The sequence below is a fragment of the Oxyura jamaicensis genome, chromosome 1, assembly GCF_011077185.1.
Source record: "Oxyura jamaicensis isolate SHBP4307 breed ruddy duck chromosome 1, BPBGC_Ojam_1.0, whole genome shotgun sequence".
Lineage (NCBI taxonomy): Eukaryota > Metazoa > Chordata > Aves > Anseriformes > Anatidae > Oxyura > Oxyura jamaicensis.
In genome coordinates this window covers 28,745,505-28,773,463 of record NC_048893.1, presented here as the reverse complement: position 1 = coordinate 28,773,463, position 27,959 = coordinate 28,745,505, and the positions used below count along the sequence as shown (strand labels likewise).

At 35.6% G+C, this 27,959-nt stretch overlaps 1 protein-coding gene and 2 long non-coding RNA genes across 5 annotated transcripts in view; 1 reads left to right on the top strand and 2 right to left on the bottom strand.

Moving 5' to 3' along the window:
* The window catches only part of IMMP2L (inner mitochondrial membrane peptidase subunit 2), a 436,484-nt gene that overhangs the window by 273,912 nt on the left and 134,613 nt on the right, over positions 1–27,959 (bottom strand). The window lies entirely within an intron of this gene.
* Positions 4,657–27,959, top strand: LOC118170180. Of its 2 annotated transcripts, none has more exons than XR_004752559.1 (2): positions 4,657–4,799; positions 25,162–27,959. It is a non-coding gene; the product is annotated as an uncharacterized LOC118170180 (long non-coding RNA). The 2 variants fall into 2 exon arrangements; XR_004752558.1 differs by having other exon boundaries at positions 4,657–4,846.
* On the bottom strand, positions 4,737–25,212 carry LOC118170183. Its single transcript, XR_004752560.1, has 4 exons — positions 25,078–25,212; positions 14,599–14,602; positions 11,512–11,515; positions 4,737–4,748 (listed from the first exon to the last, which is right to left on the bottom strand). It is a non-coding gene; the product is annotated as an uncharacterized LOC118170183 (long non-coding RNA).

Sequence of the window (27,959 nt, the reverse complement as noted above, 5' to 3'; positions counted from 1 at the left end):
AAAACAGCCACTTTAATGTGAACTTTATATATAAATTTTAGTAGCATATGGTGCAATGAATGCACAAGTCTCCAACCCAGTCTAGGATACTGCAAAATCAATTGTTCTCTGAATGACTGTTCATATCTACTCAGTATAAATGATTGCCACATAAAGTGCATGGATATTTTTCCCTTGTGCACGACACAATTTACTGTATCTAGTTAAAAGAAGGACAAAAAGATTCACATTTTCTACTGCTTATTCAAATTTTGTGTACTTCAAATCTCATTTTCTAATTGTCTCAAAACGTTACAGTGAATGATTCTCCACAAAAAAAAAAAAAAAAAAAAAAAGAGCCAATTGAAGGTTCAGTATGAGATACCCAAGTGTTCAAAAGATTCTGAGTCCATTTGAACTGTCTTTCCAGCACTAGTCCCAAAACATCGCTAATAACTTAATGATTTCTGGCATTTCACCATTTTACCACGTAAGCAAGTACATTTTACAACACTGTAATACAAAAGTACATTTAAATGTTCCATCTCTAATTTTGATAAGAAATGCAGAAAACAGGACTGTGATCAGTGGATCCACAACCTTGAACACCATGAAATTACATTATTGTCTAAAGTAAAGTAAAAAAGAAAATAAAATAAATAAAAAAAAATAAAAAATAAAAATGCCAGCTCCCTCATTCTGCACAGAAAAATGCACAAATGCGTGCTTATCAAGGTAAAAGCTTACTGACCACCTTTTTCATTCAATTTCATACACACACACACAAAACCTGATTTGCTTTAGATAAAAGCTTCTTATAAACTATAAGCAACTTGGAAAAACATCTGGCTAATATGCAATTACTTATTTCACATGTATTGTTAGAGTCAACACTAACATTGCACCAAAAATAGCTCTTTTGTTTACAGTCAGTTGAGCTGCCATGAAACTTTTTTTTTTTTCCTAGATATCAATATCACACAATGACATAAAATTTCCGTATAAGTAAAGGACAAAAAGCAGGAAAGAAAGAATGTCAGTATTAGAAAAGAATCAACTATAATTACATTAGAGGGTGGAGATTTTTTTTCAAGATTAGAGAGTTTGAAAAGGCTAGTAACATGGCTAATAACGACTGCCTTAATTACTAATCTAAAATGGAATGGTCCACACAACTCTTACCTTCTATAACACTGAAAAGGATGCTACAAACATTGAACTAGTCTTTGGAAATTATTTCAGTCAAAATTAACTTCAAAAAGGTATGAATACAGTGATATAAGTTTAGCTATCAATATACAACTAAATAACAGGCACATTAAAAAATGAAATCCATAGAAGTAGCAATTTCATGAAACTTTTTCAGGCTTGGAATCAAAATTAACTTAAGCCAGAGGCAGACCTTGTCCTGGAGACAGGGAGGTTCAAGCCCAACAAAATTTTATATATCTCCCTAAATCTTTTTTTTTGTTGTTCTGTTTTAGTGACATGCAATGGCAGCATAATACAACACAGTACAACAGAGGTTCAGGAGAACAGTATTGGAAAACAAATAAACTAAAACAAGCAAACACAGTATCTATTACCATCAAGATGACACAAACAGATGTTTGTTTGTTCCTGAGGATGGGTCTCAACCAGCCCACTGCATCTTTTTTAGCATTTGTTTTATTTATATTCAGAAAATGACTATGCTATTGCTCAATCACTTATATACACTATTCTTACCACAAAACCAGTACAACCTTTTGTATAACAAGGGAATTAATGTGAATTTCCTGCTAAGGAGAGTGTACCTTTTAGTTTAAATGACTCAGTTAAGAGAACGATTCAGTTTCTAAATATATACATCAGATTCTAATACATAGCACATAACACATGCTAATACATAGCCGATGCACCGAGGAAACGCACCCAGACTTATCAAACAATAAACATTTAATTATTCTCGCTTTCCTCTGATGATTAGCATTTATACCACATCAAATACATTTTTATTAGTTCTCTCTATGTGTGTGCAAGTACTTATGGAATCAGATGCAGCTTGCAGCTTCAGTCTGACCAGGGAGCTTCACAGGTGTAATGTATCTGCTAAAGGCCCCTTACTTTATCACTGCCAAGACATCTGCACTTATTGCAATTTATCCTGGAAAAGAAGGCAGGAACCACGAGCAAGGAGAGATTATTTTATATCTGAGTAATTCTTCTCAGTACAGTGATGCCTTTTGTTCTGTGTGCCCACATGTACTGTGACAGGAAAGGAAAAATTAAACCCCAATGTGTTTATTATTTTGTGGCTTTTGAATTTCTTAAAGGCTTTTTTGTGGCTTTTGAATTTATTCTTGTGATTCCAGAAACAATAATAAGCACAATTCAATTGCTTTCCTTGTATCAATCATTAATTTTTACACTTCTCCAGAGAACATTTATTCATCAATTGACCAAATGAAATAGTTGTAGTTTTTAAACCCTCTTCTCTCAAGAAAATCTCTCCATGAATTCATCATTCCACCTTTCTGCATAGTCATAGTAAATTTAATTCAGCTAGGAATTCTTAGGGTAACCCAGCTTACTACTTCTGTTCATCTGTTACTGATGAGCTTTATATCCCATCAGATTACCTATTCACCCTGTTTTTTTCTGGAGTTCCTCAGTCTTCCATTGTATTAACTCATTAGAATCATTCAATATTACACGTGAAATTCATCTCCTCTTTAATAGCACGATTCCTAAACAGCCCAAATCTTAGAACAATATATTAATTTACTATATTGTCATAATAAAAAGGACCCTTCGTTCTTACCCTTTCATTAATCTGATCTCTCCAGTCTTACCTTAGAATTACTACCACAGTATCTGAATACCATCTGCACAAAATCAATAGCAATAAGGCAATTTTAATGGAGTCTGTCACATTTCCTGAGGAATACTTAAGGTGTCACTTAGCCTTACAAGGGGAAATGGTCTGTTATAATGGTCTCAAATAATGTCATAATTTAGATCTACTCTGTCTCTTCTAGAAGATTATAATCTGCATAACTCCATTTTTTTTGTGATTTGTAATAATCTCATAATACTGATTTTTTCATAATGTTTTATTATTTGAAATGTGCATACTCATACAATTCATGCTGGCCTGCCAGCTACATCTGGCAAAAGGACAAATCTTTGTTTATCTGGTCTGGCTACAACTATAGATATTCAAAGAAGTGTTTTTTTCTAATAAAGAAGAAAATGGATTTTCAGTATCAAAGGAAACGTTTTTGACTAAGAAACAAGGAATTATGACAGAAAATATTCTGCAGCAGTAAGTAACACCAAATCAGTACTCTGATCATAAACTAAGCCCATCACTATTGTTCTATTCTGTCACAGCAATTTATAATACAAAATAAGATACAATATGCCATATACCAGTGTCATGATTAGAACAATAAATTTTAGAACTGCAAATGATGTATACCTCTCTTTTATTTTATAGAACAGCTAAATGAGAAAAAGCATCTGATGAAGGAAATAAATCATGTGTGAAATTCCTGTGAGAAAACAATCTACTTGCTTCCACAACGTATGTTATTGCTAAACTGCCTTATCAATTACTGGAAGCAAAAGGTGACCCCAGTTTACAGCTGTCACATTTTGATTAAGCCAAAATATGAGAAAAAATCCTTCCTAGATGCTTATTAAATCTCACCTGTGTTAGATGTTTGCTAGCTTCATTTCCTGCAAAATTTTCTTGAATTGCACACTTTTATTATGGGCTTTTACATGGTTAAATTAAGACCACTATAAATATTTTAATTATATCTCTAAAACAAGTGTTGCCTAAGTAAAAAAAAAAAAATAAAAAATAAAAAATAAAAAATAAAATGTTCCTTTTACCTAAATTTAAAATTTACTGATAATGAGTCATAGAATGATTTTCAGTGCTAAGGACCTGTGGAGATCATCCTGCTCAAACCATTGTTAACTTTGTAGTTTGATAAGGCCATTCAGGGCCTTCCCTAGACAAAATCTGAAAAAATAATGGATTTCCTGGATCACATCTTCTTTGAATTGTCCTTCATTATCATTTTTTAATTTTTCAGGCTATCCTGGACCATTGATCACAGGACATTCCTATGCTTTTCCTACAGAAAGCAAAAAGAATTCTTCTCCATGATAGTGAGAATATAAAAACATTATCAGACACGGTCTAGTTTTATAAAAACAGCTGGGGATATATTTATTTTGGTTATCAAATGGTGAAAACTAAATAGCGATGTGACTATTTTTACAACCACAGATTTCACAGTATGTCAGGGAAAGCTACCCTTCAGATCAATTCTCCAAAAAGCCACTTTAGCCAAATAGATTCAGCTCCAGTAGAGATGTTTCTGTTACTGAATTAAGTAACCCAGCTCAGATCACATAGCAACTAAAACACTAAAGCCATCAGAATGCTCATGTGCTCTATTTGCACTTCATGAGTGAAGGCAAGTGAGTAGTAACAAAGATTGAAATATTCAGGGGGGAAATAAAGATAGATGAACCTAAAGCATAACATCCATGTTTAAAATGCCCAGGATCCAAAAGTGTGGAATACATTTGGGACTTACTCTTAAGAGACTAGACCTTCTCAAGCATAATCATTTCTCTGCCTTTTCTGCCTTTTTTTTTTTTTTTTTTTTTCCATTGGGAAAAGCAAATATCCTGGTTACTCAATAACCTAAGCCACATAATTTGCTGACATTGCCCAGCTATTTGTCTGGGCTTCCTCAGAAAGAAATCTAAGCATTCAAGAGACAGTGGACACAACCTGCACCAAGGACACAACAAAGGTAGACAGGTAGACATCAGTGGATCATAACTGTAGGGTACACAACAGGTACAGACATTTTGCTGCCTTTTGACTCCATGCCAAATGAAAGTAGACCATTTTCAGACCTGAGGGGAACTTTGAAGTGGTATGGATGTGTTTTTGTAGCATTGCAATGTTATCTTATAACATAACATTGCCTTATAGACCTTTCTGCATGGAAATGGATGATTGTCTTACAACAGTACTAATGTATTTTCAAAATGACATGACGTTACTAACATAATCTAGTCTAATCTCCTAAAAATCACACCACTTCAGTTCCTGAGGCAGCGTACTGTTGATCTAGAGCATACACATTATTTGATAAAATTAAAATACAGAGGACCTGCTTTTGCAATGTTATAATGCAGGGTCAAAATAACACAATACAAAAAGGATTGAAATTTTAGTTTAACTGATTGATGCAATGTTATGAAGAAAGAAATAATGTAATGACCTCCAAACAGTGTCTGCCATTATTTGTTACTTGAAACACAGCAAAACCTTTCACTGGATAAATAATGTGGAAAAAAAAAAAAAAGAAAAAAAGAAAAAAAAAAAAGGTGATTTAGAAAAAAAATAACCGAAACTTAATTTAGATTTCTACTGTTTGAAAGTATTACCTCCCCATATAGAAAGAATTGATTTGTGTTTTGATTTATATCTAAGACATCACTTAGACACCACAGAAAATGTTGAAAGACATTTTCCCTTTGCAGGGACTATTTAATTTAGTGGGCAAGCTCATAGAAAACCTTTATTAGATAGCAGTTTGTTTGAAGGACTGACAAACAGAATCAAGGACATCTGTCATCAGCAGAAAATTCCCTTGCTTATTTCTGTCAGGCTTTTTTTTTTTTTTTTTTTTTTTTGTCTCTTCACAATTCACTCATTTTACTTTCAAACTTTTTTTCATCATATACAACTTCATTAAATGAAAACTTGTGCTGGAAAGTAAAAAACATTTAAGATAATAAAATTAACTGAAGTTTACTTTCTTGTCTTTATAGTAGGAACACTGAAGGTGTATATGTATATATATAAAGCAAGTGAAATGAAAACTAGGAAGGATCTGTTTCTGTGAAGAAAAAAAAAAAAAAGTTTCAGGCTTCTGTCAGAGAAGATGCTTTCTTCTATTCATTGTTTCCTCTACATGAACTGTTGGTCTTCCTCTTCAGCATTCTACACTCATCTAGCTGTAAGTCTAAACTCCCTACGGGTCCATTAAGGATGTTGCTAGGCAAACAGTCCAGCCGCAACTGTAAAACAGGAGGCTTGGATGGGAGCCAATTCTGTAGGTCACTACACTGTAAAACTTCACATCATTAGAGAAGACACTAGTCTTGCTAACTGCATCTATTAAGACTGCTATTGTTTCATTTCTCTGAAAAGTTGGAGTTATTCATACTATGCTAAGTTTCCATGAACAGGTATTTCTAAACCAAAGGCATCAAAAAGTATAGTATTTTTCCATCTACTAGGAGAGTATAATTCTCTACTTTTCATATGTTTTAATACTATCTATCAAGTGATTAAAAATAATACAGTCAAAACCAGATTAAACATGTGCAATTGCCATGCAATGAACTTCTAACTTATCTTGAAAGGCATACACAACATAACGGAGCACTTACCCCTGAGTGAGCAGTATGTATTGTACTTTCTTTCTTTTCTTTATTTTAATGACGGTAAATCAAAGCAGACCTATTCACAGAAAATTAGCCAGCTACCACATTATCTGATCCAGAGACGTGCTATCTCTTAGACTGAAGTAATGTTTCTATGCTGCAATCTATCATTACCCTGAAATTGAGCATATAAACTCTTGACAGCGATCTTTGTATTAATTCAAACAGAACACTATTTACGCATAGCAAAGTGCAGAAACCTGCTGCTGTGAATCCACTACACTACCATGTGGAAGAATCACTGCCCCAGTTAGTACGTTCAGAAATAAACAAATATGGTCTCAGAAACTAGAAAACGTCAGTGTCAGATCCATGAGGAAAAAGTATGGTTTGGACATGTTTGTTAAGGTTTCTTCTTTAGTTACTAGTTTGACATTGAAGCAATTCTGAGCTGAAGAAACAATGTGAAACAGAGCAAAATTAAAAATAATTAAAAAAAAAAAAGTCTCTGTGAAGTTTATATAATTAGTGGAAAAAATAGTGTGTTAAAGTGTATGTTAGTGGAACTGTGTCCTCCCAGAAAATAGTCATCCAGAAAACAAAGCACTCATGATACCAACTAGTTCTCCTATTTTCTATGCCCTTGTTTGTTCATTATCAGCAACGTTTTAACTTTTACACTAACAAAAATACATCAATAATCTCCAACCTTTATGTTTTCAGATACAAGAAACAGAAAAATGGTTTTGGATATAGGAATTGGAAATATATAACCTGAAAGATCACCGCTGTCAAAGGTGATGAGATTTAAGCAATGACAGTAATGCCAGGCATTTCTCATCACTATCAAGTACAAGGAAAATAGCAGCAACTTCTTTTCCAGTTAAGCCCTAGATAATCCTCCGCACCCCCTAATTTGTTGGTCCTCGTGTGATTTGCAATCTTTAACACAATACTGTGTATATATTTACTTCTCCAGAAGTGGAAAAAAAAAATCAAGCAGAGAAATGGATTTTTATAACATTCCTATCTTCTTGAAAGAGGGTTTAGAATTTGTCTACTTATCCTGTCAATTCTTGAGGAAAAATATCCCCAAAGATCAGCTTTATTTAAGATCTCTGATACATATGTTTGGGCTTGAGCAGGCAAGACAGTAAGTTCTAGTTTTACAACTTCCTTGTGTTATTCAGGCTTCTTTTGACTGGAGTTGAGGATTAGATTAGACTGAAGCAAATTCTTAAATCCATCTATTCTATGTATATAAACATAGAAGGGCTCATTAAAGAACCCCTTTTTACAAAACACTGTGTGCTTTAAAAAGCCTGCTGATACTGACATAGTGTTTTTCAACAGTTCTTAAAAGCTTGGCATTACAAATTGCATTCAAAAGACAAAGATAAGGTACCAGGTACTAGTAAAAGCTATGTTAGTAAAAGCCTCAAAACCATTAGCAGATTCTTAAAACTGAGCACGCTCATTAGTTTAATAGTAATTCTGTTAAAAACAAACAAACAAACAAAAAAGCACACGATTTACATGTTGTGAGGAAAAGGCAACATAGCATGTCTCTTAGTCTCTTAATGTGCACTTAACAGACACGACCACCAAACTGTGCGTGGTGCACTGTTGGTTTTGTTTCTTTTGCAGACAAATGCCTGAGCTCTCAGGGCACCCAGCAACTTAATGTCCCCACCTGCCCCACAACTCTTGCTCATGGTCCCAGAGCCCCATTTCACCTCAGTCTGCTGTTGTGGGGAATGATGGCTGCAATGCTGTAGGCAGATGATCCCAGCCTCGCCACCTGAATGGACTTTGGACCCACGGCGTAGCCTTGTCTCCAGCTCTGTCTCTGGTCCCATCACATTTTGCTGCTGATGGGACTCCTGGGATAGCCCCTAGGCCTGGACCTTAGCTGTGCATGGGGCTACCTAAGGACTCCCATACCAGCCATGAGCTCTGCCCCCATGTTTACACTCTTTCAGTGGTTTATACCCTGCCTTGTCTTCCCCATGGAGCCAACCTACTCTTGCTGCTCTCCAACAGTAGATACAGGAACATGTTTGCATTCATTCATTCACAGTTTTACACAAATGCTGAAGGCTTTGCTCTGCAGACCTGGACATGGGGTAGATCTTCCCTGGCTACACTGGTAGCTTAGAAAGTTCATCTGCAATCAGCTAAATGTAGGTGTCCATCTGGGCCAGGCACTATTTTCTTATTTGTACACTTGGGCACTGAAATACCTTGTTAAACCTAGCCAACAATTATTGGCTAATTCACATTTTTTAACTGACTAAATAATATAAAATACTCCAAATTTCCTGACATTTTTCTTTAATTCACAGAGCTCCTTGTTTCATCAGCATTCTTGTGTCCACTGTTACTGCATTAAAAAACAAACAAACAAACAACAACAACAAAAAAAAACTCATAAACATGAATTCATGAGCAGATGTAACATGACAGTCCATGTTGTCACAACCTGAATATCCTGATAAACCTCTGTGTCCTGGTTTCAGTTAGGACAGTTATTTTTCCTCCTAGTAGCTGGTAGGGTGCTATATTTTGGATTAGGATGAGAAGAGTGCTGATAACATGCTGATGTTTTAATTGCTGCAGAGCAATGCTTACACTAAGCCAAGGACCTTTCAGCTTCTCGCTCTGTCCTGCCAGCGGGCAGGCTGGGGGTGCAGCAAGAGCTGGGAGGGGACAGACCCAGGACAGCTGACCCAAAGTGGCCAAAGGGGTATTCCATACCATCTGACGGCATGCTGAACAGTATATGGGGGTGGCTAGCCGGGGTGGGGGGCTGGCTGCCTGGGGTTGGGCTGGGCATCGGTCAGCGGGTGGTGAGCAATTGCATTGTGCATCACTTGTTTGTACATATTATTATTATTATTATTATCTATCTTAATAAACTGTCTTTATCTCAACTCACAGGCTTCACTTTCCCGTTTCTCTCCCCCATCCCAGAGAGGGAGGGGGGAGGGTGAGTGAACGGCTGTGTGGTGTTTAGCTGCCAGCCGGGTTAAACCACAACACTCTGGAACATGTTCTCCCTGAAAATACTAGTAACTAAGGAATTAAATAATCCATTTTTGCAGACATGCAGTCTACATCTTTTGGTACACACTTAATATGCATAGACAAAACCCATATCATGAATTTTTTGCAAGTCATTTTCTGCTTGCATGTGCATCATAGGGATGCCTAAGGATGTTCTAAATGGTTCAGTTGCTGAGATAGCATAGACATGCTACCATAAACCCTGCATAAGGTACTCTGATCATTAGTTGTAACACATTTATTAAGATAACAGTATGTTTAGAAATCACTTTCCAAAGGCCATATGAACCTCAAGAATCTCAGATGCCTCAAAAAGACAATCTCATCTTGGACCAACACAAGGGCAGGAAAGAACACGATTTGGACTTGTATAAAGAAATGGCCACATCTTCTCTAGACACACACACACACACAAAAAAAGGATAATAAATAAAGCATACTTTAAAAGAGCATAATAGATAAGAACCTTTGGATGCTAAAACAGTAAATGAAGTATACTGCTGCTGTCTAGTGTATGCTGCCTAAAAAATAACAGGAAAAACAGCTTTCGAACAACAAACAGCTAAATGCACTCATCTAATCAGTGGCGTGTTCAATTACTTTTATCATGCACCTCATATTTCTAAAACAATCTTTATGAAAGTTTAGAATAGTTATACATTTTACATGAAACCACAACCTAGTATTTTCAAAATATAAGATAACAGATGCATTAAAACAAGAATAATATATTTTAAAATGTTTAAATCAAACACACCTGTATCCTGTAAAATGTCATAAATGGCCCTTATCCTTTTAAAAATCCTCTAAATATACTACAAAGCAATTCCATGGAATTTGAAAGAAAAACAACCCTGTACCACACACACTTGTCTTGAAATTTACAAACGACATCATGTTTCATGTTCTAAAGAACAGTCTCTCTTCCTTAATTGCATTTTTGAACAAATATCTAAATAGCTCCTCCATCATTCACAATCAAATCAAGAATGAACACAAATTTGTTTTCTGTGTCTGCCCACCAGAGAAGAAATAAATATGCACTATTCACTGCTTCTCACACAGCGAAGTTGTGTCTTGCTCCTGTTCATAACAGGCCAAATTCAAATCTTCATCTCACAAAGGTGAGTTGAGGGGATAAGCCCATCACTAAATGCTTTTACTTATGGATGTAGCTCTGAAAATCACAGAAATTAACCTGAGTTAAAGTTGGAGAATTGTAACCATGTTTTATAAATTTCAAATCTCACCATAAATGAGCTAAAAATGAATTCTGATTGCCATATGAAATGATAAAATTGGCATACCAGATAGGAGTTATTTTTTAATCTGTGTTTGTTTTCATTTTAGGGTGTATTCGACATTTTATTTCTTAAACAACGTTTATGCTTACAAATTTCCATATTTAGTATAATGAAAATGTAGCAAACATATTTATTTGTAAAGCCTTAAGGTCATCCTGACTTTGCCAGCTGCAAGAGAAACTTTATCCAAGCAAAAACTGAAGTGCTTTTAAATGTAAAATGTGCTCGCTTTCACATGAACAATCAGCCCTCAGGTAAAAAATGTCTGCCATAGACTCAAACAATAATGGTGGGATTTCAAGCTCTCTGTTCCGAATATTTGTAACTAACATTGTTGATTGGAAGTCCACTGAGTATCAGAATGAACTGTACTATAATATGTGACAATAGGCTTTTTTCTGCTCACTTTTTTTTTTTTTTTTTTTTTTGGCATTCCACTCACAGCTGATATGAAGATGGATAATTTATATTCCCTGTAGGAGAAAAAGGTGGGGAGGGTAAGAAGGGGACATGCAGAATAATGGTATCACATTGCCTAAAGACTGTTTTTGGCCTGCAAACATTAAGATATTTTACAAGGTTGCCACCTTCACCATGAGTATTGCTGTCTTGGACTGAGTATTTCTGAAACTGAAAATGACATGGCACCATCAATGAGGAGAAAGTGTATATAAAAGCTTACAAAACTTCTAACTTTACTAGGAATGTATAAAAGTGCAGTCTTTCCAGAAAAAGAGAACAGTTGGAGGCAGAAGGAGAATATATAGCCATTATGTACTGACACGTTTTCCTTGTTCTCTGTGCTCAAGACCTGAACATCATAGGATATTACATTTCCAGTCTTGCATCACTGTAATACTTCAATCTGTAATGATGTAAGTATAATTTTTATATCATTTAAAACCCTGTTAACCTGCCAGCATAGCACAGAATTTTTTGGTGTACGTGTGTGTTAGGCTTCACAGCTTTAGACCATCTGGGGGGCTTGGGAAGTTTTTTTGAATTCCAACAAAAAGATAATCTAACGTTTTCTTAGGTATTTGTTAATCTTATCTGAACTCAGGACTTCTTCATTTGTTAATCCATATTCTATCATCTATCTAGCTAGTTGAATACATTATTTAAATGAATTATTTCAGACATAGGTATTTGCCTTCCGTTATTTGTCAGAGATTAGAAAAAAAAAATAAAGAAATGCTAATCACTGACTCAAAAATTTACTGAGATGATTAGTACAGTTCCTTTAAAATGAAGATAAAACAATGAAAATACATGATGAAAAAAGTAGTGTGTAAGTAAACTGCTAAAAATATTTAAGAATGTTTTTAAATGAATGAGAAGTTTAAAATATATGCCTTCATCTCTGAATACCAGCCTTCCTTTAACTCATTTGTTCCACCTAGTCAAACCTAATGTTGGGAAACAGATCACTAAGAACTGATTCACCCAGGCAGAAACACACTACACGGATGAGTGTGTGTTTCACCAGAGTAAATTCAGGGCTATTTATGTAATACCAAGGTATGAATTCCACAAAAGATGAAAATTTTCTCACCATTGATGAGACTGAGGATAGCAGTAGTTTTATTCTGGATCTCCTTTATGCACTTCTACTATTCAAACAAGTATTAAATATTCAAGTACATTTAATTCCTGCATAGCTGAGAAAGTTAAAAACACACAGATGGAAACTAAGGAACTGGAAATAAACAATAAATTATCAAAGATATGCTCAGGTTAGATCACAATCTTCTATAGAAGATCTTTGTATTCGATACAATATGTAAGAAAAGAATCTCTTTATACTAGGTCAACATTTTCGTTGACTTCCGTGACATAGCATTTCATCCTGAAAAACTACTGTTAAAAGAATATACAGTCCCATGTCTAAGTAGCCCAAGTTCTACCCACAGATCAATTTCCCCTTCAATACCATTCCCTATTAGTCATGCCTCCTATCCTAGCCATCAGTAAAAGTGTCAGAAACATTTCAGTTAATCTGCCGAAGTAATTCAAAATTGGATGTCTCCTACCAAACCCATCCAATTCTTCATGCTCTCCAGCCTCACTCTTTGCAGCCCAAACAAGCCTCAGATTCCCAGTCCAGCCACTCCACAACACACAGATCTACATTTGCACTTAAAAAGCTGATTTCACACACAGCTTAGACCATATGAAAAATGAACTGTTTAACCTTTTGGTAGAAGGTATTGGCAGTTCTGTAAGAAAGTGTATTCTGCTTGAACTATGAATATTATGACTTTACCAGAAATCAATTTGCAAGCAAGACTTCAAAAAACTGCTGCTACACAGGAATGCATAAGGGAAAATGCTATCATTTGGCCAGTGTACTCTTATTCTGTTCACTCACTAAGATTTTTTCTATGGTTACACTGAACCCAACTGCTTTTTAATAAATAGCTTGGGTATTTGGAAACTTCATTTGAAGATAGATATGAGTTCAGTTACAAAGGTTTTTTTTTGTTGTTTGTTTGTTTGTTTTAAAAAAAGTTAAATATACTTAGTATTTCTGCATTACAAAACTGACTCTAATTTACATTTAGCTATAGAAGAAGTAAAATACAAGTATAGCAGAATACATACAGGAATAGTCAATAGCTGGCTGAATATAAGCTAGCAGTGTGCTCAGGTGGCCAAGAAGGCCAACAGCATCCTGGCCTGCATCAGGAATAGCATGACGAGCAGGACTAGGGAAGTGGTTGTCTCTCTTTAATCTGTTGAGGCCGCACCTCATTTGTTCAGTGTTCAGTTTTGGACCCCTAACTACAAGGACATTGAGGCCCTGGAGTGTGTCCAGAGAAGGGCTACGAAGCTGGTAAAGGGTCTAGAGAACATGTCTTATGAGGAGTGGTTGAGGGAACTGGGGTTATTTAGCCTGAAGAAAATGAGGGCTCAGGGAAGACCTTATTGCTCTCTACAACTACCCCAAAAGAGTTTGTAGCGAGGTGGGGATTGGTTTCTTCCACCAAGCAACAAGTGATGACACAAGAGCAAATGGCCTCAACTACCACCAGGGGAGGTCTAGGTTGGATTTTAGGAAAAAATTCTTCACTGAAGGGGCTGTGAAGCATTGGGTCAGGCTGCCCAGGGAAGTGGTTGAGTCACCATCACTGGAGGTATTTAAAAGATGTGCAGATGTGGTGCTTAGGGACATGACTTAGCAGTAGACTTGGCAGTGCTGGGTTAACAGTTGGACTTGATGGTCTTAGAGGTCTTTTTGAACAAAAATGATTCTATGATTCAGTATCTAGTCAGACTTCCATTTGTCTGACTTAAGGTACCAGAAAATTACTCCTATAGCCATGAACATCCCTATCCTGGAAATCTCAAAACTGTTTTCAGTAATTCATTCCAGATACTTTGCAGATACGGACCTACAGTTGCTATGTTTTTAATAAATTCCATGAGAATCGGAGTTTCAAATTAAACATTTTCCCAGTGTTTACAACCCAATCACCAGTGTTAAATTCATACATGCTAAGGAAAAAGTACTGTGAAATTAAAGTTTCATAGGAAGAAAAAAAAAAAAAAACTCCAGTACTCTATTTTCATTTTCCAGTCTGAAATAAATATAAATATGAAAATAATAATAATAATTAACAAATAGCATAACAAAATGTATGTTTGCCTTTTAAAACTATTTCCTCACTGATACTTTAATTTTATTCTTAAAACTGGAAAATAACAAAAATATTTTGATATTATTTAGTGGTATACTATATACTGCATCAAGTACTACAATACTCTTGCTGACAGAAACAAGACTCCAGGGGTCACCAATAAAGAGAAAATGTGCAGTACATTCTATCTATAAAAGTATAATCAAAAAGAATATTTTATATGCTCAGAAATAACTTCTTAACATTTTGCACTCAAGCAAAACAGTCTAAGTGTATATTCTTTAACCTTACAGTGATTTTTGGCCAGTGTAGGTAGTTTTCTGAGAACATCTTAAAACTAATGTATTAAGTCACTTTATTAGAAGTAGGTAAGACTACAATCAGAGTAACAATTACGGGTAGTAAATTATGCATATTTTTATTAGGTTACCACTTCTGACATTATATAGGGGCACTGTATTTAAATAAATTATTATATATATATATACATGCATTTTTAAGGTGCTACAACACTAAACTAAAACAGGAAACTAAAATAGGAAACCCCAAATTAAATTCTCATGATACCTCTCTACCACTGTCATTCAAAATTCCCTTCATGTGATAAAGAATTTGTACATTTTTTTTACACATAACCCAAACATGAAACATGCATACCTGATATGAGGTATTTTCACTCTTTTCTGTACAGTGCTCCAATATGATTCTCGTTATTCTATTTGACTGAAGACAAATATTTTACAAAACCTTAAACCACCACCTGAAAAAGGCATACTTTTGTATTTGAGATGCAACATACTTGTTAAAGTTGCCTACTCATCATTTGCAACAGTAAAGAGCTGTTCTTTTAAAGCCTTCTCTTTCTTTTAAATGAGGCCTTTTAGTTTGAAGTAACCTCAAGAACAAAAGACACGAGTGAAGATCCCTAGAATAAACCACTTTCTCCAAATTGTTTCAAGTTCTCTCATGATTTCTGTCCTGGCTCACTTATCATGTTATCAATATTAAAATGTGTTTCAGCTTCCAAGAAGAGAATTTCTGAAGCAGCTTAATAAATCAGGACAGTTTGGGGAAAGTATATGCTATCAAGTTTGCAAGAGCAGTAAACAGTTGTGAAGTAGTTCTGTATGTTAAGACAAAATTTCAAACCATCTTACATGGTGTATAAGGAAATAAAGCTAAAATCCTTTCTGACATTGACCAAGATTGTTAGTTTTGTAATTAATACCGAGTAAAGTCAGATAGCAAAAGTGAGGAACCTGAGATTCCTTTACTTGTGTTTGAGATATATCTTGGGAATTATATTTGCCATTTCTTTTTTTAACTGACAACACTAACTGAAGGTCAGATGACAATATAACTATATGAATAACATTAATATTAGTGAACTATTCTATAGTTTCCTGATTCCATTATTGCCTTTGATTTTTTTCTCTTTTCTAACCACTGATATTCTCTGGGACAAAGCAAATCAAAATATCAGAACACTGTGAGTCAAACATGCTAAATAAAGTGAAGTTACATCATCCTCATAAATAACTTCTTGGTTTTCAAAGATCTTCCTGGAAAAAATGTCAAAGAAAAATATTAAAACAGTTAAAATTGAGTTACTGGAGAAAGGTTTTTTCCAGCCACAAGTAGCAAGTTTTCAATACATCTTTCACTAAAGCAGAATACAGAATTCAAATAAATAAACTTAAATCAAATAAATGTTTCAAGGTTCCAGTCCACTTCAGCTCCCATACCTATGTCTTCCTTTACAATTAAGAGTACAGCTTGCTTTAGAAAAAAAAATGGTTTTGCTCAGAACTCAGAAGAAAGGAGTCTTGCTTCAAGGCTAGGTATTAGGAATCAGAACAATATTAATAACAATACAAATATGATAGGCATATCCATCAGCTATCCAATAATTGGTAGGCTGGGGAAAGAAAAACTAGGAAACAGGCACTTTGAAGATCAGCTAATATATAAACCAGGCAATGGTATGTTCAGAGTTAATATCTACTTCCTTTTAGTGCATTAATAATTCGAATAATTTTATCTGAAAAGTCATCGTATTCATTTTATGTTGTACAATCTAGTTTTTAGAAAACAAACTATTTAAACAAGAATCTCAGATTTAATGAAAAAAAAAAAATCCTCATTACAAAAAAAAAAAAAAAATATATATATATATATATATATAGTGTTTTTTAAAAAGTCTCCTGTATCCTTCACTGTATCCCGAAAATAAACATCAGAAAGCAAGCAAAATACCAAATTTGAGGGCATTTTATCACATGGTTTCCAAATTAAATTCAGGGTTTTCCAGAAGCGTTCTTGCAATTGAATGGTTGAATGGCTCAGGTATACAGTTTTCTCTCAGTAAGCAGAAAGGAACAACAGATTCTAATTCATGCCTTGTTATTACCGCTTTTATGGACTGACTCTAACAAATATCAAACCAAATTATCATCTGTGTAAACACTTAAGCCAAATAGATGTTTAATCTCCATATGTTACAGAGCTGCAAAAGACAAAATACAGTCCAATAATCCAAAGCATAAAAAATCCCTAGAATACTTTTTTAAAGGACAATTAATGATTTCTTATCACTACTTATTGATATGTCTCTTTTAATTAAATCATCACCTGTAGAACTTTTAGCTGGATTGTATCTGCTGCTTGACTTAGCACCCAGACTTGCTACATCAAGATTGCTGAAGAAAGTACACTTTAAAGTGTATATAGTCATAGTATTCTGTGGGAGGGAGGAGAGAAGACTATGAATTCTCATCTTGCCTTGAGATGTAAAAGCAGATGTTAGAGTGGAGACAGCATGGAGCAACTTCTCCTTCTCCATGCTCTAGTTAAGTCTGCCCTGCAAATGCAACTGTTTTAAGAAATACAAAGTGAATATTTGCATAGATAAGAACATTTTGGACGTAATGAGACAATGAAATAACTTCCATATTGTCCTTATACAGAGCTAGGAAAAATGTTTGAAAGACCAATGCAAAATACAAAACAAAAACAAACAAACAAAACACATGCTAACAAGGATGAACCACCTTTTAAAAAGCAGAACTAAAGAAAGGTTATTTTCCTGTCTTTATCTCCAAAATAATGCTCTCTTCCATGCATTAGGACTTAAATACACCTGCAATCTCTCACTAGGTAAATCCAAGAAAAAAGAACATATGAATCAATTTAAAAAATGAATTGACAAAGTTGGGGAAAAAAATAAAAAAGAATAACAAGTACAGAAAAGACTGCAAGCTGATATCCAGATTCCATGCTGACATTAATATCTGAATGCCTACCTGAACACCAAGCAGCAATTTGCTCATCCCTTTCAGTTTTGGCTCCCTATACCAGTACAGAATGACAGATAATCATGCAGCGACGTATAAGCACACACCTATTTACAATGCATACTAGCAATCTAGCTGTACGGTGATTTTTTCCCCACTTATTTAAATTTATTTCTAAAACATCCTCCTAATACTTGAACTGGATGTTTAAATGGCTGTATTTTCACACGTCTGACCAGAGTTATGTTCAGCCATCATCAAAGAAGGCCATTACTCAGGCTGTCAGGCAGCAAAGTAAAGGCAACAAAATACGGCACGAGGAAAGCAGATCTGCAGCATCGCGCTCCCCGAGGAGCACACAGTGCTGGCGGTCATTAAGCTAGCTGGCTGGTAATGGGGCACACGTTGTGTGGCTGCTCTCAGCTCCTCCTTCCATAGCCTGATGGTCACAGGGATGGAGCGAAGCAGCTCACACCTCCCCTTCTCATCAGTGTTCCTGCATGGCTCATAGGGACATTTGTGGAGGCTAGGACACAGGCAAGCAAACTGGCTGAATGCTGGGGCAGGGAGTTCATTTAAAAGAGGCCATCATGCCAAGGGGCAAGGGAGAGAGGACAGAAAAAAGCAGCTGTTCTGCTTCATCAAAAATTTACAATTCATTAGATGAAGGCAAAATAAAGCATTTTATCTCTGCTCTCGAGGGGGCAAAATTCAATTTTTCCAACTCTGCTGAGTAGCACTAAAATGTGACACACCTAAACTAATGAAGTCAAGAAAACTGTTGCATTTTTAAAACACACATTATCTACACTTGGCTAACATCCTATTCAGTGATACTTTGTATCCCTTTATAATTACAGACCTATAAAATCTCCATTAAATTCACACCAGTAAACATTTCTTTGAACTGCGTGAAATAAAGCATTGTGATGTATGCTGTTCTCAGCATTTATTATAGGCATTAGAAATACATTCAGTAGATCAGATTACAAAAAAAAAAAAAAAGAAAAGAAAAAACAAGTCATAATTCCACAAAAATCAAAGTAACAGCGCCCTTAATTGCTTCAGACAAATAAAGGAAAAATGGTGATAAATTCAATTAAAAATACATTAAACAAATGTATTTTAGGTGGCAACTCCCCACCTTTATTTGAGTGCATATTTCCTTGAGTTTCATGAACTTGCTAATTTTACATCAGAAGCTGTGGGATATAAAGTATGGTCATTGCCTATGGATTTCAACATAGGCTAAAAGGGAAACCTAGCAAAAAAGAAGGAAAGGGAAAAAAAAGTCATATTTTTTGGAGGGTATTAGATGGTTTCTTCAGCATTACTTTTCACTTTTTCTCTATCCACAAAAGTCCTATTAAAAAAAAAAAAAAAAAAGTCTTCTGTAGATGAGAAGCACATAAATGCTTAAACCATTGAATATTTAAAACATTCCCCGAAAGTCCTGATAAATGATAGGGATCATCTGTGAGTGTCACATCTTTCTCTCTCTCTCTTCTACTTTAGAGACCTTGGAGCCTGATCTTTTAATCTCTGTATGCCACCATAGGGCCCTATGACAAGCATAGCAATCCATCCAGACAGCAGCTAGCTGTAAATTAATAAGAACAAAGACAAGCAGAGGACTTGAGAAACCTGCTTGAATCTTTTTATGACTGGGGCAAAGAAAACCTTTCTTTTTGTACTTTCCTTGAACAGACACAGACAGATGTTCTAATTTCCCAGAGAATGTCAAGTCCACAGATCCATCTTTATTGTACCATACTGACAAGCTACAAAATTTCAAAAGTTCTGGCAGATCTTTCTCTGATATGCTCTGTCCATTAAAATATTCAAAACATACAAGTTGGAACATCAAGAGTTTGTGTAAAGGGAATGCCTGGAATCAAAAATGCCTGTGGACTCCTCACATATATCTTCATGTTATTATCAATGGCAGATGGCAACCTCTAACTTCCAAACTCATTAAAATTAAGGAATTATTTCTTTTTTTTTTTTTTTTTTAAACCATGCTAAATGATATTTTGAAGTCAGAGCAAAATCCACATATGAGAATACTATGTGTAAATGCAAAAACACGATTATTTAGAGAAACACACACATTCAACCAATGAAGGACCTGTAACTACCCAGTAAAAATATTTTTGCAAAATCATAACTTAGTAGCACAGTACAAATATTGAACATTGCATATTCAACCTTCAAGAGGAAATATTCACAAACAATTTGGTTATATTGTTTCAGAAAATACATGTAGGGAAAATAATCAGTTAAACAATTGGTATATTTCACAGTCAGGAAAAGAGACTTCATTTGAAAGAGACAAGTTTTCCTGAATTATTCATGAAAAAAAAAAATATAAATAAAAATAAAAATCTGGAAGTAATCTTATCTTTTAAAAAGATTTATCTCTGAAATCAGTGGATGTTATTCTAAACAGGTTTTCAACAGCCTATGTATAAAAAGTTTTGGCTAGCATGGTGGCATGACAGGCTTGGCTGCCAGCTTCAATTTCTTAGTTCAAGAACAAGTACCTTGGATGTAGATTACAGAAGACTGATGCGTTCAAGGTAACACATATCTAAGTACTGCTGTACTGCTGTTGGCTATTTTATGGAGCAACCATGGCATCAGTTCTAGCACAGGAAGGCCATTTTGCTCGTCCAACAAACACCAACCAATGTAATTGCAAGACAGAAAGGGTCAGACACTATTGTGTCGTTAGCGACAAAGCATTATGGTATTTATCACAGAATTGTTAAGGTTGGAAAAGCCCTCCAAGATCATCTGGTCCAACCATTGCACCACCAATGTCACCCACTATACCATGTCCCTAAGCACCCCCATCCAACCTTTCTTTGAACACCCCCAGGGACGGTGACTCCACCACCTCCCTGGGCAACCCATCCCAATGCCTGACTGCTCTTTCTGAGAAGAAATGTCTCCTCATTTCCAAGCTAAACCTCCCCTGGTGCAACCTGAGGCAACCTGAGGCCATTCTCTCTAGTCCTATCACAAGTTACCTGTGAGAAGAGGCCGACCCCCAGCTCCCCACACCTTCCTTTCAGGCAGTTGTAGAGAGCAATAATCTTCTCCAGACTAAACCCCATTTCCCTCAGAGAATACAGTCTCCTTGCCCTTGACTATATGCACATTCAACCACTGAATCGCAGGGTATCTTCTTACTGGTAGGAATAGAAAGGAACTCCTTTTATGAGTATAAAAATATATATTTTTTTTAAGGATAATTTTAAATTAAATTAAAATGCTTCCAATTTATGTAATTACCCTCAAATACCAACAAGTAGTAGTAGTGTTTGATTTGGATGAATACCTTCATAAGGACATACATAATTCATGCTATAGCTGAAAAAATAACTCCAGTATAAAATATATATATTCATTGTACATATATAATTCAGTTTTCCAAGTGTAAATATTGCAACAAGACATTTTAATACTGATTGCAGCTCTAATAATGTACCAAACACCAGCTTGGAAATCAAACATTTACAAGAATACAATTAAAATGAAAGTCCCACTCCCAAAATAAAAAATGTGTGATAAATAAATGAATTTATAAAGTATTCCTGCTGCCTTTGTCCAGTTCTTTTTTCCCCATATGGTATATTATTTGTCATATGGAAGCTGCAAAAATACCCTTTTACAGAACAAATTAGAAATATGAAGCATAAACAATAAAGTCTGCTCAGCAGTCATGTTTTCCAGAGCTCTGTAGGGTAGCTGCAGGAATTTTCCATGCTGTGAGTGTTAATGAGACCCTCCATAGGCACCATTAATACATAAAAGCAATCACCTATAACTCACCTTTTCAAATCTGTACTTCTTGATTTTAGTAACTGGAGGCAAAATAGAAAACAACATGCAAATACTATCCTCATTTACTGATATGCAACCATTAGCCAAATGGGGTTGACAACAAATAAGTTAGTGTAGTACATAAATGCTCAAGAATCAAGCAGCTTCCAGAAGCACTGGGAGAATATGCAGGATTTTGAAGCCTACAAAACTGTCTCTAAACATATGGTTTTCTGGATGGAAGAAAATATACTTATAGGAATTACTAATTAGCTAAAAGTGGCTCGATTCAGGATGCTTACATACTTGCAATGGAATGGCTGTCTGACCAAGCTCAGTAATGACAGTATTCTGGCATGAAGAAATTTTATAGTTTATCTCCAAGTCATGGTTAATCTTTTATAATATTTAGTTAAATGAAAGGGAAAAAAAAAATTCCACATGAATGCTGTGGAAGTACTGGATAACAGTTGCCAACATGAGGCCATTGTCACGAACCAGCAGCTCCCACAAGCAAGTTTCCGAATCAGGCACTGGACATCAGCCAAAGAGAGCTCCACCAGCTTGCAAAGGACCTCGGGTTCCTGTTAGCAGGTACACCACTTCCGAGCTGCCAACCTCCGGGCAAAGGCACGTGTGGGGTCTGTCAGTCCCTTATATTTAACAATTCTCAAGTCAGTTCATTCTACCTAAAATGAGCAGCTTAGGATATTACTTGCTATAGTTAGTGACAAAAACATGAAACAATAACGTGCCTGAAAGCTATTGTTCACTCTGGTCTGGGCTCAAAATGATTTCTCTGTTCCAATTACTGTCAAGTTTCTATATGATTTGGACAGACACCTATAAATTAGACACTTTTTTTAAACAAGACCCACTCCTTCCACAAAATGGACTCTGACTTTCAAGATGGTGAAAGTTTGGCTCAGGTCTCACCTTTAGAGCTGCATTTCTGTTTCTGCTGATGTAAATGAACCCTTGGGTTTCCCACAGTTCTCATTACCAACAGCTGTTTCAGGTAGGACATCCTTTACCAATCCAGTGCTTTTTGGTAAATGCTACATACTGCCTTGTAAAAATACTTTTTCAATAGCACAATTTGCTGCATAAGCCCAAGCATACAACCTGGGCTGCAGTTCTAAGCTGAACACGAAAAAACATATCAAAGCTTTCCCTCAAAGGCAGTTTTGCTGGATGTTAGGTCTGCCCCTTGCCTCTCCTTTTGCTAGGTAATACCCATCAGGCCCTTCCCTGAGCAATTTCAGCATGCTAAGTTGGCAAAAGATTATTTTTTTTGGGTGGCCAGGTTAGCTTCCTGATGCCTCGGTGTGCTCCTATGGCTCAGTCAGCATCTGACGAGACCTGAAGCCCTTCTTTTTTTTTTCTTTTATTTAAAAAAAAACAAAAAAAAAAAAAAAAAAAAAAAAAAGGACAAGTGGACTTGGTAAGTGGCAGAGTGAAGAAAGACAGCAGAGCAGGGAGTTAAACAGGCTTGGTTGCTAGCACACTTATTTAGACAAGGAAATGCATGTCCTGAGTGTATTTCACTTTCAGAGAAGTGAAAAATCGCTGTGGCTGTACATGAGGTTTTCATCCTTAAATAAAATATGACTTCAGAAATACTCATTGTGCAAACACACAACTAGGAAAATAAGAAATGCAGCCCACTAATAGCTCTTCAAAGAACCAGAACATGATGATGGACAAACTTGAGAATGATAATTTATTAGAGATAAATGATCTATAAATGTGACTTGCTAGAACAGGGAGTACCATAAGAACAGCCATTTTCATCTAAGAATAATATTTCTTTTGCTTCTAATTTTAGACTGGACTATCACCAGCAAGCAGTCACATACTGCTATTTGGTAGTTGAGTTAGCGGTTCACACAACTGAAATATCATTTTCTCTCATCTGGATTTCATCAAATAACTCAGGAAAAAAAGTAAATTCTATCACTGTTCATGTTCCCTGACAGCACTGGCTGAACTGCAGTTTTCAAAGGCAGAAAGCTTTATACACTATCCCAGTGGCATGTTAAACTACTGTGTCAATTACTATTGTAATCTACATCATCTACTACAACATCTTTCTCTTTCTTTCTATTTATTTATTTATTTTTATTCCTCTCACTCTATTTTTAATGAAAAAGTGAAATACTGCCAGCGCCTGCCAGACAGGAAATTAGCTCAACATTAGGGACAAGCAAAATTGCACTAACACTCACTAAAAAGAGCATAGCTATTTTCTGATTTTTTTTTTTCTTATTGCTTATAGACATTTGCTGCATAGACATTAGATTGAACCAATAAATAAGCAAAGTTCAAAATGGCCTGATCCAGAGCACAGAAAAGTCAAGGCAAAATGCCTCAACGTATGTAAATGTAGATGTCTGCGACAAACTCCCATTTCAAAACAACTCTGAATTACTGTCAACATCAGTTGTACAGCTGTTATTGCAATGAGAAGCTCATTGCTGCAGCATGCTTTAACATCCAGAAGTCTGAAGAGTTACAAAATGGGTCACCGGAATTAATGGAGGGTGGATATTAAATTAGATCAATGTGTTAAACAAAACAATACAAATTCAGCCTGTGGCTCAGACAGTCATTGGAATCTTCTCTCTTGGAAGCCCAGTGCACCAGGAGAAGAAACACATGCTTCTTCCTCCATATGTTATAGCTTGGGCAGACTATGGGAGTTTGTTCTGTTTTTAAATACTGTTTATGTCATCATTCTGTCAAGAAAATTCCTTATTTCTTAAAACCCACTTACCCCAGGGAAAAAAATAAAAGAGACACTGACAAAAATAAACATGTGAAGTCCATAAAATGCCACATTCAGGATAGTTTCCTTCTTAGTTATGTTGGGTTTTCATTGATTGTTGTGATACGGCACAAATAAATGGATGTTCTGCAAGTAGTAGACTTTTTTTTTTTTTTTTCCCTGTAACAGACTCAGCAAATAACGTTCCGCGTACTGTGACACCGAATGTGCTGGTGCTCTTCAACTGTTCTAACACTGTTTCAAAGAATTAGACATCAAAGGTTGTTTTTCTCATACCAAATTTTGCACAGATATAAACTGCTATGGTAGATTAACCTCAACATGCCAAGCTATATACATGAATCATTAGATTTTATTTAATGGACATTCCTAAACATCAGATTTCAGTGAGAACTATGCTGATAATTCTTTTCCTGTAATCACCCACTGAATTTATTTGAACTCATTTGCTGGTAATTCGTCAAAATAAAAAATGACACCAGAATTTAGCAACTTTATGCTAAATTATACGCCTGTTTCATACCTAAGAATGCACACCTGTTTAATACCTAAGAATGCTGACCATGGGGCTATACTACTTATGTTCCAAGAAAGCATTTTAGGATGAACATCTCAGGACTTCGAGCCTAAAATTACCGCTGATAGCAATATATGTTTACTCTCCTTCCATTTACAGCCACATAATATAAATATTATAGATCAGAGAGTACTCTTCACTTAAATTACGGCTTCTATGATGGACATGACTTGCTTCATTATGTGTTCTTAATTGCCTATTTTGCCTCTTCAAGTAGAGCGAGTCAGGTAAAACCATCTGGAACCAGGAGGAGATTGTGCCTTCATAGTTACCAACCAAGCTCCAAAGGAAAGAAGTCCCCAGATGCAGCAAGGGATGGCAGAGCAGGGAGTGCCAAGGGGAACAGGGCTTATGCAACCAAGGTGAGACAGAAAGAAAATTAAGGATCAGAGTTTTCTAGTTCTCTATATCCCAGAAAACCATGTGGTGGTTAAAACCAAGCATAGGATGAAGAACAGGCTAGCATGTACAGGAAAAGTGTAATGTAAAACCTGTTTATTCTGTTCTGGCCAACCTAGCCACATGTGGTGTTGCTATTGTTTTTTGTTTGTTTTTCTATTTTAAAAATAATTATCTTGCATAAACTGTTTTTTCTGAGTTTAAAAACCTTATGGTTTTTACAGGAGCTCCCCATACAGATAAGTTCAAATGAGATTCTCATCTCAAGCTCTGGCCTTCTCCAGGAACCGAGACAGCTTGCTACAGTTCCACTATGAAAACTTATTTCATTAACATTTCAATATTATACTTTCATAAATTTTGTAGATTTATAATTTATAGAAATACAATTTATGGAGATGTGCTTTATATAAAGATTTATAACATCTATAAAGAGAACTTTATAGATCTATAAAATTTACAGACATATCTTTTAACGTTAACTCAGGAAAGACTCCATTTATTTACCTAAAACCTAACACTTATGTCAACTGCACTTAACAAGAAGAATTAATTTCAGATAATATTAAAGATTTTTCTTGTGCAGAATTTGCCCAGATGGAATTATGTCTGTATCTGACTTAGAGCATCAATCCTGAATCACAAGAAAAGAAGACAGTCATCCAAGTTCCTATTATATTCAAATGAGATATTACATAAAAGTTATCGTTATGGTAAGTTATAAGGTTATGATTACTCTTTCTAGACAAGATATCACACAGATGGAGAAGAACCAAAATGAATGCCACCATAATGCCACCATAGGGGCAACAATATTCTGCACGTACCAGTCAAATATACACATCAAACACAGTTTCTAAAAATGACAAATATAAGAGGGAGTGAATAAATCTGGTGTTCATTGAGTAACTAGAACAAAGTGTGAGTGCAGGTCAACTTTCTAGCTCTACAGGAAGAGTTTAGATATTCAAGGAATCTTCAAAGTGAATCTGAATCTACAAGGGCATAATGTGGGAAAATAGGTTAAGAACAGTCAGTGTTACTATTTTTAGGCACAAAGGAAATCTAAGAATATGTGTACATGTGAATCCCAGCAGAGAGAGAGAGCAATGTCAAAAAAATAAAATAAAGAGACTGAACAAGCAGATAGAATTTGCCAATATGTGAAGGACTCTGAGAACTACAATGATAAAAAAGCTCTCTAAAAATAGTCTTGTAAAAGAAAATAAATATCCTGAAACTTAAAAGGACAACATAACCTAATCATTTTTTCTGTAATTTCTATTAATGACATAAATAACTAAAATGGGAATAATTTACCTATTGCACTGCAGTGTTCACCTGTTCACAAGGTGCTCTCAAGTCAGAAACAGCTGCTCAGATACTCAAGCTGTTATTAAAATGCTTCTGAAATAACAGCATAGTTTTGAAGGATCTGAAGTCAGATATCAGAACTAGTTTTGGGGCTAGTCTCAGAGCCCAATCATATATTTCTTTATTTTTGGTACCAGTTTATGTACAATTTACTTATTCTGTTCTTTTCCATCCTTGTGTTTTTTTCCTCATATTTCTCTAACAGCTCTCTAATTCTGCTGATTTGGGGCACTGCTTTAACAGAGTAAGTTACAGATAATTGCATCTTTCTCCTGTGTATCAGTCTCCTCTGCACTTTGTTACAGGAAGAAATCTCTGACATCAGTCTCATTGTAATTGAGTTTAAGAAAGCGAAGACAGTCCACATGAACTAGCCTCCTGTCTCACAATGGCCAAAAAAAGGATGTTTAGGGAAAAGTGTAAGAACAGAACAGGCGTATATTCAAACTACCCTAGAAATAATTTGAGCAATGTTCAGTCTAGAGAATCCTGAGCCATACATGATATCTTTACAGCTTAGATTTTTCTTCCTGAAGTAAAAAGAAAACCAACACTAATGGGACTGCATTACCTATCTCCACAGACTCACCCCTTTGAAAATTTTCTTTTAATTTGTTGAGCAACTTGCACCCAATTTAGCACAGGAGTATGAAGCATCAATGTATTAAATTTCAGTGTTAAGTTTTTTGCAAATTTAATGAAAATCAGCATCTGGGGAAGGAGATACTTAATGACCCTCGTGGAAAAAGGCTGTAAGAGTGAACAAAATGTTATCTGTTCCATATGGTCTGCACCATAGCCAGCCTAGCCATGGCGTATTTCCACCCCTTCCACAGCCATAGGTAGGAATTCACAATGCAGCAGTGGGTACTATGCAATGCGTTGGATGGAAACTAGACAAAGCAATGGCAACGTGGGGAAGGCATGGACTTAGTGTTGTGGGAGACAGTAAAGGAAAGAACGGAGTGTAGCACAGTGGGATGTATAATGTGGGGGAGTGGGATGGAACTTAGAGAGAGATCTGTGCAGGAAATCTGGCTTCCTTAGCTCTTTGTAACAGCTCAGTACAATAAAGACAAAGTGAACCTCTTTCAAGAGTAAAAAGAGTAGAAGAAAATAGGGTTGAAAGGAGATGGGAAGGAAAGCAAAATAAAATCTAGTAATGGCATAATGGAGAAGGTAAGCAGTCTGTAGAGTAAGACAGTTCCAGAGACGCATTTCTGAGACGCATATCTGAGAAGA